The following is a 19,742-nucleotide window of genomic DNA, read 5'->3' on the forward strand; positions in this document are numbered from 1 at the left end:
TATGTGTGTATAGGACATTATATATTGTATAGACGCTGTGTATATAGTATGTGTGTATATAGTATGTGTGTATAGCACATTATATATTGTATAGACGCTGTGTATATAGTATGTGTGTATATAGTATGTGTGTATAGGACATTATATATTGTATAGACGCTGTGTATATAGTATGTGTGTATAGGACATTATATATTGTATAGACGCTGTGTATATAGTATGTGTGTATAGGACATTATATATTGTATAGACGCTGTGTATATAGTATGTGTGTATGGGACATTATATATTGTATAGACGCTGTGTATATAGTATGTGTGTATAGGACATTATATATTGTATAGACGCTGTGTATATAGTATGTGTGTATATAGTATGTGTGTATAGGACATTATATATTGTATAGACACTGTGTATATATAGTAGCTGTATATATATTATGTGTGTATAGGACATTATATATTGTATAGACGCTGTGTATATAGTATGTGTGTATAGGACATTATATATTGTATAGACACTGTGTATATATAGTAGCTGTAAATATAGTATGTGTGTATAGGACATTATATATTGTATAGACGCTGTGTATATAGTATGTGTGTATAGGACATTGTATATTGTGTAGACGCTGTGTATATAGTATGTGTGTATATAGTATGTGTGTATAGGACATTATATATTGTATAGACGCTGTGTATATAGTATGTGTATAGGACATTATATATTGTATAGACGATGTGTATATAGTATGTGTGTATATAGTATGTGTGTATATAGTATGTGTGTATAGCACATTATATATTGTATAGACGCTGTGTATATAGTATGTGTATAGGACATTATATATTGTATAGACGCTGTGTATATAGTATGTGTGTATAGGACATTATATATTGTATAGACGCTGTGTATATAGTATGTGTGTATATAGTATGTGTGTATAGCACATTATATATTGTATAGACGCTGTGTATATAGTATGTGTGTATAGCACATTATGGGGGTCATTTATTAAGGGCCCGATTCGCGTTTTCCCGACGTGTTACCCGAATATTTCCGTTTTGCGCCGCTTGTACTTAAATTGCCCCGGGATTTTGGCGCACGCGATCGGATTGTGGCGCATCGGCGCTGGCATGCGCGCGACGGAAATCGGGGGGCGTGGCCGAACGAAAACCCGACGTATTCGGAAAAACCGCCGCATTTAAAAACCGAAAATGTGTCGCATAAGGACCGCTTACCTTCACCTGGTCCAGCTCGGTGCATTCCGGCGCGATGAGTTTACTTTCAGCGCAGCAGCGCCACCTGGTGGACGGCGGAAGAACTACCTTATTAAATCCCGGCCGGACCCGAATCCAGAGCGGAGAAGCCGCCGCTGGAACGCGAATGGACCGGGTAAGTAAATTTGCCCCTATATATTGTATAGACGCTGTGTATATAGTAGCTGTATATATAGTATGTGTGTATAGGACATTATATATTGTATAGACGCTGTGTATATATAGTAGCTGTATATATAGTATGTGTGTATAGGACATTATATATTGTATAGACGCTGTGTATATAGTATGTGTATAGGACATTATATATTGTATAGACGCTGTGTATATAGTATGTGTGTATAGGACATTATATATTGTATAGACGCTGTGTATATAGTATGTGTGTATATAGTATGTGTGTATATAGTATGTGTGTATAGCACATTATATATTGTATAGACGCTGTGTATATAGTATGTGTATAGGACATTATATATTGTATAGACGCTGTGTATATAGTATGTGTGTATAGGACATTATATATTGTATAGACGCTGTGTATATAGTATGTGTGTATATAGTATGTGTGTATAGCACATTATATATTGTATAGACGCTGTGTATATAGTATGTGTGTATAGCACATTATATATTGTATAGACGCTGTGTATATAGTAGCTGTATATATAGTATGTGTGTATAGGACATTATATATTGTATAGACGCTGTGTATATATAGTAGCTGTATATATAGTATGTGTGTATAGGACATTATATATTGTATAGACGCTGTGTATATAGTATGTGTATAGGACATTATATATTGTATAGACGCTGTGTATATAGTATGTGTGTATAGGACATTATATATTGTATAGACGCTGTGTATATAGTATGTGTGTATATAGTATGTGTGTATATAGTATGTGTGTATATAGTATGTGTGTATAGCACATTATATATTGTATAGACGCTGTGTATATAGTATGTGTATAGGACATTATATATTGTATAGACGCTGTGTATATAGTATGTGTGTATAGGACATTATATATTGTATAGACGCTGTGTATATAGTATGTGTGTATATAGTATGTGTGTATAGCACATTATATATTGTATAGACGCTGTGTATATAGTATGTGTGTATAGCACATTATATATTGTATAGACGCTGTGTATATAGTAGCTGTATATATAGTATGTGTGTATAGGACATTATATATTGTATAGACGCTGTGTATATATAGTAGCTGTATATATAGTATGTGTGTATAGGACATTATATATTGTATAGACGCTGTGTATATAGTATGTGTATAGGACATTTTATATTGTATAGACGCTGTGTATATAGTATGTGTGTATAGGACATTATATATTGTATAGACGCTGTGTATATAGTATGTGTGTATATAGTATGTGTGTATAGCACATTATATATTGTATAGACGCTGTGTATATAGTATGTGTGTATAGCACATTATATATTGTATAGACGCTGTGTATATAGTAGCTGTATATATAGTATGTGTGTATAGGACATTATATATTGTATAGACGCTGTGTATATAGTATGTGTGTATAGCACATTATATATTGTATAGACGCTGTGTATATAGTATGTGTGTATATAGTATGTGTGTATAGGACATTATATATTGTATAGACGCTGTGTATATAGTATGTGTGTATATAGTATGTGTGTATAGCACATTATATATTGTATAGACGCTGTGTATATAGTATGTGTGTATAGCACATTATATATTGTATAGACGCTGTGTATATAGTAGCTGTGTATATAGTATGTGTGTATAGGACATTATATATTGTATAGACGCTGTGTATATATAGTAGCTGTATATATAGTATGTGTGTATAGGACATTATATATTGTATAGACGCTGTGTATATATAGTAGCTGTGTATATAGTATGTGTGTATAGCACATTATATATTGTATAGACGCTGTGTATATAGTGTGTGTGTATAGGACATTATATATTGTATAGACGCTGTGTATATAGTATGTGTGTATATAGTATGTGTGTATAGGACATTATATATTGTATAGACGCTGTGTATATAGTATGTGTGTATATAGTATGTGTGTATAGGACATTATATATTGTATAGACGCTGTGTATATATAGTAGCTGTGTATATAGTATGTGTGTATAGGACATTATATATTGTATAGACGCTGTGTATATAGTATGTGTGTATAGGACATTATATATTGTATAGACACTTTGTATACTCCGTGGCCTCCTCTGCTGGGATGGAGGTGCTAGCGGTAGATGATGTAGTAGATTTGGTATCTCCTGCACCCTCGCCTCGCCGCGCCTTGATGTATATATCATCTTTATGCAAATGTATGCAAATTAGTCACTGCTACTGAGTATTGTACATGATGGGTCTTATTTCTCGTTTTGTGGAATTTTCTATGTAATGTCGGTAGAGATTTTTTATTCGGAGGAGTCTTTAACCCCTTGTGTTGCTGGTGACTCTTTAGGACGCCTCTTGTGATATTATTAATGGGCATGTGCAGTGAAGGACACAGTTTATAAGTAAATCCAGATCGTAACAAACTTTTTCTTGTATTTACACCTATGACTGTGAATTCCTCTATCCCCAGATATTCCTGGAACAAGGTCGGAATATCGCCCCCTGCTGTCTCCTTCTCTCAGCCTTTCTGCGACCACCTCAGTGACTGTGATAAGGTGGTCGCACATGCTCACATGCTTTGTGAAGGAGCCTGAAGCGGCAGCATCTTCTCTGCATGTCAGAGGCTGAGGATGTGCAGTAACTCTGTCTCTCACTTCTCCCTAATCCTATGGGGATGCAGTGAATGTCCTGAAGCTACATGACCCCACAGAGTCTTACACCACCCCAGGGACCCCTCATATATGCAAGGGAGGAGAGACCGAAACAAGACTGAGCATGTGCGTCCCCTGCATCATCGGTGCTGAGGTGGACGCTGAATGTCTGCTCAACAGGCACAGCAGGGGGCGCTACACTACAGCTATTCTTGGAATATCTGGGGAGAGAAACATTTTTTATATATGTTATAAATCCATAATCACATGTATAGATCGGGGCAGAGTCGGTGTCCCCCTTTACAGGGTGGTGCTTTCCTTGTGACCCTGCCCGGGGAAGTGGGGGGGTCACTGCTGTTCTATCTTACTATTTCTTCCTTTTATTTTTGGCTGTTTCCCCCCTCCCCCACCTCCTCCGTGGTTGTCACTGAATGCTGCACTGATTTCTGCCTGTACCGCTCTGCATAATTACTCATAATTAGTAGTGTGGGCTGACTGACTATTGATCTTACAAGAGTTTAGCATCTGCTCTGCAGACACTGCACTTCAGCAGAGCGCAGGGTAATCTCTGCCGCCCATACCTGTCCTCTGCCCGCTGCTACCTGCTGACCCAGGCATCATGGAGCTGGGGATGTGTGGTACAGCAAAGGTCATGTGTGGTGCTGGTGTGGGGGATACAGGAGGTGCCATGTGTGGTGCTGGTGTGGGGGATACAGGAGGTGCCATGTGTGGTGCCGGTGTGGGTGATACAGGTGGTGCCATGTGTGGTGCTGGTGTGGGGGATACAGGAGGTGCCATGTGTGATGCCAGTGTGGGTGATACAGGAGGGACTATGTGTGGTGCCAGTGTGGGTGATACAGGAGGTGCCAGTGTGGTGCCAGTGTGGGTGATACAGAAGGGACCATGTGTGGTGCCAGTGTGGGTGATACAGGAGGTGCCATGTGTGGTGCCAGTGTGGGTGATACAGGAGGTGCCATGTGTGGTGCCAGTGTGGGTGATACAGGAGGTACCACGTGTGGTGCCAGTGTGGGTGATACAGGAGGTGCCATGTGTGGTGCCAGTGTGGGTGATACAGGAGGTGCCATGTGTGGTGGCAGTGTGGGTGATACAGGAGGTGCCATGTGTGGTGCCAGTGTGCGTGATACAGGAGGTACCATGTGTGGTGCCAGTGTGGGTGATACAGGAGGTGCCATGTGTGGTGCCGGTGTGGGTGATACAGGAGGTACCATATGTGGAGCTAGTGTGTATGATACAGGAGGTGCCATGTGTGGTGCCAATGGGGGTGATACAGGAGGTACCATGTGTGGTGCCGGTGTGGGTGATACAGGAGGTGCCATGTGTGGTGTCAGTGTGGGTGATACAGGAGGTGCCATGTGTGGTGCCAGTGTGGGGGATACAGGAGGTGCCATGTGTGGTGCCAGTGTGGGTGATACAGGAGGGACCATATGTGGTGCCAGTGTGGGTGATACAGAAGGGACCATGTGTGGTGCCAGTGTGGGTGATACAAGAGGTGCCATGTGTGGTGCCAGTGTGGGTGATACAGGAGGGGCCATGTGTGGTGCCAGTGTGGGTGATACAGGAGGTGCCATGTGTGATGCCAGTGTGGGTGATACAGGAGGGACTATGTGTGGTGCCAGTGTGGGTGATACAGGAGGTGCCAGTGTGGTGCCAGTGTGGGTGATACAGAAGGGACCATGTGTGGTGCCAGTGTGGGTGATACAGGAGGTGCCATGTGTGGTGCCAGTGTGGGTGATACAGGAGGTGCCATGTGTGGTGCCAGTGTGGGTGATACAGGAGGTACCACGTGTGGTGCCAGTGTGGGTGATACAGGAGGTGCCATGTGTGGTGCCAGTGTGGGTGATACAGGAGGTGCCATGTGTGGTGGCAGTGTGGGTGATACAGGAGGTGCCATGTGTGGTGCCAGTGTGGGTGATACAGGAGGTACCATGTGTGGTGCCAGTGTGGGTGATACAGGAGGTGCCATGTGTGGTGCCGGTGTGGGTGATACAGGAGGTACCATATGTGGAGCTAGTGTGTATGATACAGGAGGTGCCATGTGTGGTGCCAATGGGGGTGATACAGGAGGTACCATGTGTGGTGCCGGTGTGGGTGATACAGGAGGTGCCATGTGTGGTGTCAGTGTGGGTGATACAGGAGGTGCCATGTGTGGTGCCAGTGTGGGGGATACAGGAGGTGCCATGTGTGGTGCCAGTGTGGGTGATACAGGAGGGACCATATGTGGTGCCAGTGTGGGTGATACAGAAGGGACCATGTGTGGTGCCAGTGTGGGTGATACAGGAGGTGCCATGTGTGGTGCCAGTGTGGGTGATACAGGAGGGGCCATGTGTGGTGCCAGTGTGGGTGATACAGGAGGGACCATATGTGGTGCTGGTGTGGGTGATACAGGAGGTGCCATGTGTGGTGCCAGTGTGGGTGATACAGGAGGTGCCATGTGTGATGCCAGTGTGGGTGATATAGGAGGGACTATGTGTGGTGCCAGTGTGGGTGATACAGGAGGTGCCATGTGTGGTGCCAGTGTGGGTGATACTGGAGGTGCCATATGTGGAGCTAGTGTGTATGATACAGGAGGTGCCATGTGTGGTGCCAATGGAGGTGATACAGGAGGTACCATGTGTGGTGCCGGTGTGGGTGATACAGGAGGTGCCATGTGTGGTGCTGGTGTGGGTGATACAGGAGGTGCCATGTGTGGTGCCAGTGTGGGTGATACAGGAGGTGCCATGTGTGATGCCAGTGTGGGTGATACAGGAGGGACTATGTGTGGTGCCAGTGTGGGTGATACAGGAGGTGCCATGTGTGGTGCCAGTGTGGGTGATACTGGAGGTGCCATATGTGGAGCTAGTGTGTATGATACAGGAGGTGCCATGTGTGGTGCCAATGGAGGTGATACAGGAGGTACCATGTGTGGTGCCGGTGTGGGTGATACAGGAGGTGCCATGTGTGGTGCTGGTGTGGGTGATACAGGAGGTGCCATGTGTGGTGCCAGTGTGGGGGATACAGGAGGTGCCATGTGTGGTGCCAGTGTGGGTGATACAGAAGGTGCCATGTGTGGTGCCAGTGTGGGTGATACAGGAGGTGCCATGTGTGGTGCCAGTGTGGGTGATACAGGAAGTACCACGTGTGGTGCCAGTGAGGGTGATACAGGAGGTGCCATGTGTGGTGCCAGTGTGGGTGATACAGGAGGGACCATATGTGGTGCCAGTGTGGGTGATACAGGAGGTGCCATGTGTGGTGCCAGTGTGCGTGATACAGGAGGTGCCATGTGTGGTGCCAGTGTGGGTGATACAGGAGGTGCCATGTGTGGTGCCAGTGTGGGTGATACAGGAGGTGCCATGTGTGGTGTCAGTGTGGGTGTTACAGGAGGTGCCATGTGTGGTGCCAGTGTGGGTGATACAGGAGGTGCCATGTGTGGTGCCAGTGTGGGTGATACAGGAGGTGCCATGTGTGGTGCCAGTGTGGGTGATACAGGAGGGACCATATGTGGTGCTGGTGTGGGTGATACAGGAGGTGCCATGTGTGGTGCCAGTGTGGGTGATACAGGAGGTGCCATGTGTGGTGCCAGTGTGGATGATACAGGAGGTGCCATGTGTGGTGCCAGTGTGGGTGATACAGGAGGGACCATGTGTGGTGCCAGTGTGGGTGATACAGGAGGTGCCATGTTTGGTGCCAGTGTGGGTGATAAAGGAGGTGCCATGTGTGGTGCCAGTGTGGGTGATACAGGAGGTGCCATGTGTGGTGCCAATGGGGGTGATACAGGAGGTACCATGTGTGGTGCCGGTGTGGGTGATACAGGAGGTGCCATGTGTGGTGCTGGTGTGGGTGATACAGGAGGTGCCATGTGTGGTGCCAGTGTGGGGGATACAGGAGGTGCCATGTGTGCTTCCAGTGTGGGTGATACAGAAGGTGCCATGTGTGGTGCCAGTGTGGGTGATACAGGAGGTGCCATGTGTGATGCCAGTGTGGGTGATACAGGAGGTGCCATGTGTGGTGCCAGTGAGGGTGATACAGGAGGTGCCATGTGTGGTGCCAGTGTGGGTGATACAGGAGGGACCATATGTGGTGCCAGTGTGGGTGATACAGGAGGTGCCATGTGTGGTGCCAGTGTGGGTGATACAGGAGGTGCCATGTGTGGTGCCAGTGTGGGTAATTAAGGAGGTGCCATGTGTGGTGCCAGTGTGGGTGATACAGGAGGTGCCATGTGTGGTGCCAGTGTGGTTGATACAGGAGGTGCCATGTGTGGTGCCAGTGTGGGTGATACAGGAGGTGCCATGTGTGGTGCCAGTGTGGGTGATACAGGAGGTGCCATGTGTGGTGCCAGTGTGGGTGATACAGGAGGTGCCATGTGTAGTGGCAGTGTGGGTAATTAAGGAGGTGCTATGTGTGGTGCCAGTGTGGGTGATACAGGAGGTGCCATGTGTGGTGCCAGTGTGTGTGATACAGGAGGTGCCATATGTGGTGCCAGTGTGGGTGATACAGGAGGTGCCATGTGTGGTGCCAGTGTGGGTGATACAGGAGGTGCCATGTGTGGTGCCAGTGTGGGTAATTAAGGAGGTGCCATGTGTGGTGCCAGTGTGGGTGATACAGGAGGTGCCATTTGTGGTGCCAGTGTGGGTGATACAGGAGGTGCCATGTGTGATGGCAGTGTGGGTGATACAGGAGGTGCCATGTGTGGTGCCAGTGTGGGTGATACAGGAGGTGCCATGTGTGGTGCCAGTGTGGGGGATACAGGACGTGCCATGTGTGGTGCTGGTGTGGGTGATACAGGATGGACCATGTGTGGTGCCAGTGTGGGTGATACAGGAGGTGCCAGTGTGGGTGATACAGGAGGTGCCATGTGTGGTGCCAGTGTGGGTGATACAGGAGGCGCCATGTGTGGTGGCAGTGTGGGTGATACTGGAGGTACCATGTGTGGTGCCAGTGTGGGTGATACAGGTGGTGCCATGTGTGGTGCCAGTGTGGGTGATACAGGAGGTGCCATGTGTGGTGCCAGTGTGGGTAATACAGGTGGTGCCATGTGTGGTGCCAGTGTGGGTGATACAGGAGGTGCCATGTGTGGAGCCAGTGTGGGTGATACAGGAGGTGCCATGTGTGGTGCCAGTGTGGGTAATACAGGTGGTGCCATGTGTGGTGCCAGTGTGGGTGATACAGGAGGTGCCATGTGTGATGCCAGTGTGGGTGATACAGGAGGGACTATGTGTGGAGCCAGTGTGGGTGATACAGGAGGTGCCATGTGTGGTGCCAGTGTGGGTGATACAGGTGGTGCCATGTGTGGTGCCAGTGTGGGTGATACAGGTGGTGCCATGTGTGGTGCCAGTGTGGGTGATACAGGAGGTGCCATGTGTGGTGCCAGTGTGGGTGATACAGGAGGGACCATGTGTGGTGCCAATGGGGGTGATACAGGAGGTACCACGTGTGGTGCCAGTGTGGGTGATACAGGAGGTGCCATGTGTGGTGCCAATGGGGGTGATACAGGTGGTGCCATGTGTGGTGCCAGTGTGGGTGATACAGGAGGTGCCATGTGTGGTGCCAGTGTGGGTGATACAGGAGGTGCCAGTGTGGGTGATACAGGAGGTGCCATGTGTGGTGCCAGTGTGGGTGATACAGGAGGTGCCATGTGTGGTGCCAGTGTGGGTGATACAGGAGGTGCCATGTGTGGTGCCAGTGTGGGTGATACAGGAGGTGCCAGAGGTCGCACTAACATTTTTCTGGAAGGGTAATAATACTCCTTTTACCATTTTTGAGGAGTATTTTTAGCCGATGAGGAGTATGACATTTTTAGGAATACAAATATATAACTCCTAGTCGTGTATATATTTATCTATTAATGTCTACTAACGATCTAATAAACGTCTATTAATACAAGAAAATCATTAAAGCCTGAAACACGGCACACAGCACCTGGCACACTCGCCACACACAGCCCCTGGCGCACACACACTACACACAGCACCTGGCACACACACGCCACCTAGCACACTCGCCATACACGGCCCCTGGCACACACACGCCACACACAGCACCTAGCACACTCGCCATACACGGCCCCTGGCACACACACACTACACACAGCACCTGGCACACACACGCCACACACAGCACCTAGCACACTCGCCATACACGGCCCCTGGCACACACACGCCACACACAGCACCTAGCACACTCGCCATACACGGCCCCTGGCACACACACGCCACACACGGCACCTAGCACACTCGCCATACACGGCCCCTGGCACACACACGCCACACACGGCACCTAGCACACTCGCCATACACGGCCCCTGGCACACACACGCCACACACGGCACCTAGCACACTCGCCACACACAGCCCCTGGCGCACACACTACACACAGCACCTGGCACACACACGCCACCTAGCACACTCGCCATACACGGCCCCTGGCACACACACACTACACACAGCACCTGGCACACACACACTACACACAGCACCTGGCACACACACGCCACACACGGCACCTAGCACACTCGCCATACACGGCCCCTGGCACACACACACTACACACAGCACCTGGCACACACACACTACACACAGCACCTGGCACACACACGCCACACACGGCACCTAGCACACTCGCCATACACGGCCCCTGGCACACACACACTACACACAGCACCTGGCACACACACACTACACACAGCACCTGGCACACACACGCCACACACGGCACCTAGCACACTCGCCATACACGGCCCCTGGCACACACACGCCACACACGGCACCTAGCACACTCGCCATACACGGCCCCTGGCACACACACGCCACACACGGCACCTAGCACACTCGCCATACACGGCCCCTGGCACACACACACTACACACAGCACCTGGCACACACACGCCACCTAGCACACTCGCCATACACGGCCCCTGGCACACACACACTACACACAGCACCTGGCACACACACGCCACACACAGCACCTAGCACACTCGCCATACACGGCCCCTGGCACACACACGCCACACACGGCACCTAGCACACTCGCCATACACGGCCCCTGGCACACACACGCCACACACGGCACCTAGCACACTCGCCACACACAGCCCCTGGCGCACACACTACACACAGCACCTGGCACACACACGCCACCTAGCACACTCGCCATACACGGTCCCTGGCACACACACACTACACACAGCACCTGGCACACACACACTACACACAGCACCTGGCACACACACGCCACACACGGCACCTAGCACACTCGCCATACACGGCCCCTGGCACACACACACTACACACAGCACCTGGCACACACACACTACACACAGCACCTGGCACACACACGCCACACACGGCACCTAGCACACTCGCCATACACGGCCCCTGGCACACACACGCCACACACGGCACCTAGCACACTCGCCATACACGGCGCCTGGCACACACACGCCACACACGGCACCTAGCACACTCGCCATACACGGCCCCTGGCACACACACGGCACCTAGCACACTCGCCATACACGGTCCCTGGCACACACGGCACCTAGCACACTCGCCACACACGGTCCCTGGCACACGCTCGCCACACACAGCACCTGGCACACACACGCCACCTAGCACACTCGCCACACACGGCACCTGGCACACTTGCCGCACACGGCACCTGGCACACACACGCCACACACGGCACCTGGCACACACACGGCACCTGGCACACTTGCCACACACGGCACCTGGCACACTTGCCACACACTACACACGGCACACACACGCCACACTTGGCCCCTGGCACACACACACACGGCACCTGGCACATTTGCCATACACGGCCCCTGGCACACACACGCCACACACGGCACCTAGCACACTCGCCATACACGGCCCCTGGCACACACACGCCCCACACGGCACCTAGCACATTCGCCATACATGGCCCCTGGCACACACACGGCACCTAGCACACTCGCCATACACGGCACCTAGCACACTCGCCACACACGGTCCCTGGCACACGCTCGCCACACACAGCACCTGGCACACACACGCCACCTAGCACACTCGCCACACACGGCACCTGGCACACTTGCCACACACGGCACCTGGCACACACACGCCACACACGGCACCTGGCACACACACGGCACCTGGCACACTTGCCACACACGGCACCTGGCACACTTGCCACACACGGCACCTGGCACACTTGCCACACACGGCACCTGGCACACTTGCCACACACTACACACGGCACACACACGCCACACTTGGCCCCTGGCACACTCGCCACACACAGCACCTGGCACACTCGCCACACACTACACACGGCACACTCGCCATGCACACTACACACAGCACACACACTATACACAGCATACGCACACTACACACAGCACACACACACACACACAGAACACTACACTACACACAGCACACATACTACACTACACACAGCACACACACACACACACAGAACACTACACTACACACAGCACACATACTACACTACACACAGCACACACACACACACACAGAACACTACACTACACACAGCACACATACTACACTACACACAGCACACACACACACACACAGAACACTACACTACACACAGCACACACACACACACACACACAGCACTACACACAGCACCTGGCTCACTCACTACATACAGCATACACACTACACACAGTACACATAGAGTGCAGTGAGTACAGTGTGGGTTTGCTCTCACATTGCCCTGCTCTCCGGTCCTGCCAGAATCACGTAATCGCTGATACACAGGCCTGCAGGGAGAGCTGGAGCAGCAGCCCCGAACCCGCATGTCTCCCCGGGGTCTGCGCTCTCGCTGGGGGTCTCTGCAACGCGCCGCTGACACGGATCACGACGTCACATGTCCAGCGGAGCGGCCCTGCGCTGCGACCGCGCCACTGATATTACTCTCCTTTGCGGCGCGCGCCGAACCCCTCAGCCTGCGCGCTACAGGAAATGATTGCCATGCGTACTTTGACGCATGGCAATTATTTTGGGGGGTAATGGCGCCTCATCATGCGTCTATGACGCTTGGTGAGGCGTTAATGCGACCTCTGGGAGGTGCCATGTGTGGTGCCAGTGTGGGTGATACAGGTGGTGCCATGTGTGGTGCCGGTGTGGGTGATACAGGAGTTACCACGTGTGGAGCTAGTGTGTATGATACAGGAGGTGCCATGTGTGGTGCCAATGGGGGTGATACAGGAGGTACCACGTGTGGTGCCAGTGTGGGTGATACAGGAGGTGCCATGTGTGGTGCCAATGGGGGTGATACAGGAGGTGCCATGTGTGGTGCCAGTGTGAGTGATACAGGAGGTGCCAGTGTGGGTGATACAGGAGGTGCCATGTGTGGTGCCAATGGGGGTGATACAGGTGGTGCCATGTGTGGTGCCAGTGTGGGTGATACAGGAGGTGCCATGTGTGGTGCCAATGGGGGTGATACAGGAGGTACCACGTGTGGTGCCAGTGTGGGTGATACAGGAGGTGCCATGTGTGGTGCCAGTGTGGGTGATACAGGAGGTGCCAGTGTGGTGCCAGTGTGGGTGATACAGGAGGTGCCATGTGTGGTGCCAGTGTGGGTGATACAGGAGGTGCCATGTGTGGTGCCAGTGTGGGTGATACAGGAGGTGCCATGTGTGGTGCCAGTGTGGGTGATACAGGAGGTGCCAGTGTGGGTGATACAGGAGGTGCCATGTGTGGTGCCAGTGTGGGTGATACAGGAGGTTCCCACGTGTGGTGCCAGTGTGGGTGATACAGGAGGTGCCAGTGTGGGTGATACAGGAGGTGCCATGTGTGGTGCCAGTGTGGGTGATACAGGAGGTGCCATGTGTGGTGCCAGTGTGGGTGATACAGGAGGTGCCATGTGTGGTGCCAGTGTGGGTGATATAGGAGGTGCCAGTGTGGGTGATACAGGAGGTGCCATGTGTGGTGCCAGTGTGGGTGATACAGGAGGTTCCCACGTGTGGTGCCAGTGTGGGTGATACAGGAGGTGCCATGTGTGGTGCCAGTGTGGGTGATACAGGAGGTGCCATGTGTGGTGCCAATGGGGGTGATACAGGAGGTGCCATGTGTGGTGCCAATGGGGGTGATACAGGAGGTGCCATGTGTAGTACCAGTGTGGGTGATACAGGAGGTGCCATGTGTGGTGCCAGTGTGGGTGATACAGGAGGTGCCATGTGTGGTGCCAATGGGGGTGATACAGGAGGTGCCAGTGTGGTGCCAGTGTGGGTGATACAGGAGGTGCCATGTGTGGTGCCAGTGTGGGTGATACAGGAGGTGCCATGTGTGGTGCCAGTGTGGGTGATACAGGAGGTGCCATGTGTGGTGCCAGTGTGGGTGATACAGGAGGTGCCATGTGTGGTGCCAGTGTGGGTGATACAGGAGGTTCCCACGTGTGGTGCCAGTGTGGGTGATACAGGAGGTGCCATGTGTGGTGCCAGTGTGGGTGATACAGGAGGTGCCATGTGTGGTGCCAATGGGGGTGATACAGGAGGTGCCATGTGTGGTGCCAATGGGGGTGATACAGGAGGTGCCATGTGTAGTACCAGTGTGGGTGATACAGGAGGTGCCATGTGTGGTGCCAGTGTGGGTGATACAGGAGGTGCCATGTGTGGTGCCAGTGTGGGTGATACAGGAGGTGCCAGTGTGGGTGATACAGGAGGTGCCATGTGTGGTGCCAGTGTGGGTGATACAGGAGGTTCCCACGTGTGGTGCCAGTGTGGGTGATACAGGAGGTGCCAGTGTGGGTGATACAGGAGGTGCCATGTGTGGTGCCAGTGTGGGTGATACAGGAGGTGCCATGTGTGGTGCCAGTGTGGGTGATACAGGAGGTGCCATGTGTGGTGCCAGTGTGGGTGATACAGGAGGTGCCAGTGTGGGTGATACAGGAGGTGCCATGTGTGGTGCCAGTGTGGGTGATACAGGAGGTTCCCACGTGTGGTGCCAGTGTGGGTGATACAGGAGGTGCCATGTGTGGTGCCAGTGTGGGTGATACAGGAGGTGCCATGTGTGGTGCCAATGGGGGTGATACAGGAGGTGCCATGTGTGGTGCCAATGGGGGTGATACAGGAGGTGCCATGTGTAGTACCAGTGTGGGTGATACAGGAGGTGCCATGTGTGGTGCCAGTGTGGGTGATACAGGAGGTGCCATGTGTGGTGCCAATGGGGGTGATACAGGAGGTGCCAGTGTGGTGCCAGTGTGGGTGATACAGGAGGTGCCATGTGTGGTGCCAGTGTGGGTGATACAGGAGGTGCCATGTGTGGTGCCAGTGTGGGTGATACAGGAGGTGCCATGTGTGGTGCCAGTGTGGGTGATACAGGAGGTGCCAGTGTGGGTGATACAGGAGGTGCCATGTGTGGTGCCAGTGTGGGTGATACAGGAGGTTCCCACGTGTGGTGCCAGTGTGGGTGATACAGGAGGTGCCATGTGTGGTGCCAGTGTGGGTGATACAGGAGGTGCCATGTGTGGTGCCAATGGGGGTGATACAGGAGGTGCCATGTGTGGTGCCAATGGGGGTGATACAGGAGGTGCCATGTGTAGTACCAGTGTGGGTGATACAGGAGGTGCCATGTGTGGTGCCAGTGTGGGTGATACAGGAGGTGCCATGTGTGGTGCCAATGGGGGTGATACAGGAGGTGCCATGTGTGGTGCCAGTGTGGGTGATACAGGAGGTGCCATGTGTGGTGCCAGTGTGGGTGATACAGGAGGTGCCATGTGTGGTGCCAGTGTGGGTGATACAGGAGGTGCCATGTGTGGTGCCAGTGTGGGTGATACAGGAGGTACCACGTGTGGTGCCAGTGTGGGTGATACAGGAGGTGCCATGTGTGGTGCCAGTGTGGGTGATACAGGAGGTGCCATGTGTGTGTATCTGTGTCTGTATCTCCACGTTATACCATACTCTGTATCTATATGTCACAGAATATTCTATATATTCCCTATACACACAGCACATTCTATACTGCCCTCTCCCTATACAGTCTATAGCGTTGGTCATACCAGACATGTATAACACTATGTAGTGTGCGCCGCCCCCCCTGCTGTGCGGTATTATCACACACTTACAGGATGTAGTAGTGACTGATGAGATGATGCTATTAGTGATATTATCCTGCATGTGATATATTACTCCCCTGCCGTGCACATTTATTATCTTCCATCGGGTTCGCCCGGCCTGGACCCGTGTAATTGGCGCCGTGCCTGGCGTTGGATGCATGTACAGAGTATTACATTGTATCCTCCTGATAATCAGTCCTGTACATTGATACACCCACACAGCAGAGCGGGGTATTATTACTGTGCTCCATCTGCCCCGGGGCCAGCGGAGCCTCATTCATGACTCGCTTCTGTCTGAGGACACGTTACATGTGACGCCGCTGCAGATACAACACTCGTCATTAATGGAGTCGGTGAAGAGAATTACACAGTTTTAATTAAACATTGATGCATAATTTAGGAGGGTACGTTCCTGTGGGTTTGACTCATTCACACGGCTGGTGTGTTAACCCTTCCTGCCTGGTACACGGGGATAGGAGGGAAGGGCACCTTATACCGGTAGGATATGGGAGCATGAAGTCCACCTGTACACCTACCTGTACACCTACCTGTGTCTCCCCATCACCGGAGGTTTGTATTGGTCTTACTATCTAGGCTGCTGCCCCTATTGTGCTCTTAAAAGTCATTATTCCCTCCATAAGTCCCTCTAGGTAATGGTGTCCCCCGTGTGTCCCTCTAGGTAATAGTGTCCCCCGTGTGTCCCTCTAGGTAATAGTGTCCCCCGTGTGCCCCTCTAGGTAATGGTGTCCCCCGTGTGTCCCTCTAGGTAATGGTGTCCCCCGTGTGTCCCTCTAGGTAATGGTGTCCCCCGTGTGTCCCTCTAGGTAATGGTGTCCCCCGTGTGTCCCTCTAGGTAATGGTGTCCCCCGTGTGTCCCTCTAGGTAATGGTGTCCCCCGTGTGTCCCTCTAGGTAATGGTGTCCCCCGTGTGTCCCTCTAGGTAATGGTGTCCCCCGTGTGTCCCTCTAGGTAATGGTGTCCCCCGTGTGTCCCTCTAGGTAATGGTGTCCCCCGTGTGTCCCTCTAGGTAATAGTGTCCCCCGCGTGTCCCTCTAGGTAATGGTGTCCCCCGTGTGTCCCTCTAGGTAATAGTGTCCCCCGTGTGTCCCTCTAGGTAATGGTGTCCCCCGTGTGTCCCTCTAGGTAATAGTGTCCCCCGTGTGTCCCTCTAGGTAATAGTGTCCCCCGTGTGTCCCTCTAGGTAATAGTGTCCCCCGTGTGTCCCTCTAGGTAATAGTGTCCCCCGTGTGTCCCTCTAGGTAATAGTGTCCCCCGTGTGTCCCTCTAGGTAATGGTGTCCTCCGTGTGTCCCTCTAGGTAATGGTGTCCCCCGTGTCCCTCTAGGTAATGGTGTCCCCCGTGTGTCCCTCTAGGTAATAGTGTCCCCCGTGTGTCCCTCTAGGTAATAGTGTCCCCCGTGTGTCCCTCTAGGTAATAGTGTCCCCCGTGTGTCCCTCTAGGTAATGGTGTCCCCCGTGTGTCCCTCTAGGTAATGGTGTCCCCCGTGTGCCCCTCTAGGTAATGGTGTCCCCCGTGTGCCCCTCTAGGTAATGGTGTCCCCCGTGTGTCCCTCTAGGTAATGGTGTCCCCCGTGTGTCCCTCTAGGTAATGGTGTCCCCCGTGTGCCCCTCTAGGTAATGGTGTCCCCCGTGTGCCCCTCTAGGTAATGGTGTCCCCCGTGTGTCCCTCTAGGTAATAGTGTCCCCCGTGTGTCCCTCTAGGTAATAGTGTCCCCCGCGTGTCCCTCTAGGTAATAGTGTCCCCCGTGTGTCCCTCTAGGTAATGGTGTCCCCCGTGTGTCCCTCTAGGTAATGGTGTCCCCCGTGTGTCCCTCTAGGTAATAGTGTCCCCCGTGTGTCCCTCTAGGTAATAGTGTCCCCCGTGTGTCCCTCTAGGTAATAGTGTCCCCCGTGTGTCCCTCTAGGTAATAGTGTCCCCCGTGTGTCCCTCTAGGTAATAGTGTCCCCCGTGTGTCCCTCTAGGTAATAGTGTCCCCCGTGTGTCCCTCTAGGTAATAGTGTCCCCCGTGTGTCCCTCTAGGTAATAGTGTCCCCCGTGTGTCCCTCTAGGTAATAGTGTCCCCCGTGTGTCCCTCTAGGTAATAGTGTCCCCCGTGTGTCCCTCTAGGTAATAGTGTCCCCCGTGTGTCCCTCTAGGTCAGTGATGGCGAACCTTTTAGAGGCCGAGTGCCCAAACTACAACAAAGACCCACTTATTTATCGCAAAGTGCCAACACAGAAATTTAATTTGTGATTTATACTCCCTTCTCGGTCAGTTTTCATTGATACCAGCACCTGAGGACACCAATACAGCAGAAAATAGTCCCAGGTACAGCTGTCACTTTAATATAGCTCTGTGCACAGCAAGTCCTGGGCTGTCTGGGACTGCAGGAAGATACCTGGAGTCCTCTCTGGTGATGGCCTGAGTGCCCACAGAAAGGGCTCTGAGTGCCACCTCTGGCACCAGTGCCATAGGTTCGCCACCACTGCTCTAGGTAATGGTGTCCCCCGTGTGTCCCTCTAGGTAATAGTGTCCCCCGTGTGTCCCTCTAGGTAATAGTGTCCCCCGTGTGTCCCTCTAGGTAATAGTGTCCCCCGTGTGCCCCTCTAGGTAATAGTGTCCCCCGTGTGCCCCTCTAGGTAATAGTGTCCCTCGTGTGTCCCTCTAGGTAATAGTGTCCCCCGTGTGTCCCTCTAGGTAATAGTGTCCCCCGTGTGTCCCTCTAGGTAATAGTGTCCCCCGTGTGTCCCTCTAGGTAATAGTGTCCCCCGTGTGCCCCTCTAGGTAATAGTGTCCCCCGTGTGCCCCTCTAGGTAATAGTGTCCCTCGTGTGTCCCTCTAGGTAATAGTGTCCCCCGTGTGTCCCTCTAGGTAATAGTGTCCCCCGTGTGCCCCTCTAGGTAATAGTGTCCCCCGTGTGCCCCTCTAGGTAATAGTGTCCCTCGTGTGTCCCTCTAGGTAATAGTGTCCCCCGTGTGTCCCTCTAGGTAATAGTGTCCCCCGTGTGCCCCTCTAGGTAATAGTGTCCCCCGTGTGCCCCTCTAGGTAATAGTGTCCCTCGTGTGTCCCTCTAGGTAATAGTGTCCCCCGTGTGTCCCTCTAGGTAATAGTGTCCCCCGTGTGTCCCTCTAGGTAATAGTATCCCCCGTGTGCCCCTCTAGGTAATAGTGTCCCCCTAGGTAATAGTGTCCCCCGTGTGTCCCTCTAGGTAATAATGTCCCCTGTGTGTCCCTCTAGGTAATAGTGTCCCCCGTGTGTCCCTCTAGGTAATAGTGTCCCCCGTGTGTCCCTCTAGGTAATGGTGTCCCCCGTGTGTCCCTCTAGGTAATAGTGTCCCCCGTGTGCCCCTCTAGGTAATGGTGTCCCCCGTGTGTCCCTCTAGGTAATAGTGTCCCCCGTGTGTCCCTCTAGGTAATGGTGTCCTCCGTGTGTCCCTCTAGGTAATAGTGTCCCCCGTGTGTCCCTCTAGGTAATAGTGTCCCCCGTGTGTCCCTCTAGGTAATGGTGTCCCCCGTGTGTCCCTCTAGGTAATGGTGTCCCCCGTGTGTCCCTCTAGGTAATGGTGTCCCCCGTGTGTCCCTCTAGG

General features: G+C 52.1%; 1 protein-coding gene across 5 annotated transcripts in view; it reads left to right on the forward strand.

Moving 5' to 3' along the window:
* Window positions 1–19,742, forward strand: part of SHANK2 (SH3 and multiple ankyrin repeat domains 2) — a 166,456-nt gene that overhangs the window by 11,034 nt on the left and 135,680 nt on the right. The window lies entirely within an intron of this gene.

This window comes from Engystomops pustulosus, chromosome 7 (genome assembly GCF_040894005.1).
Source record: "Engystomops pustulosus chromosome 7, aEngPut4.maternal, whole genome shotgun sequence".
Lineage (NCBI taxonomy): Eukaryota > Metazoa > Chordata > Amphibia > Anura > Leptodactylidae > Engystomops > Engystomops pustulosus.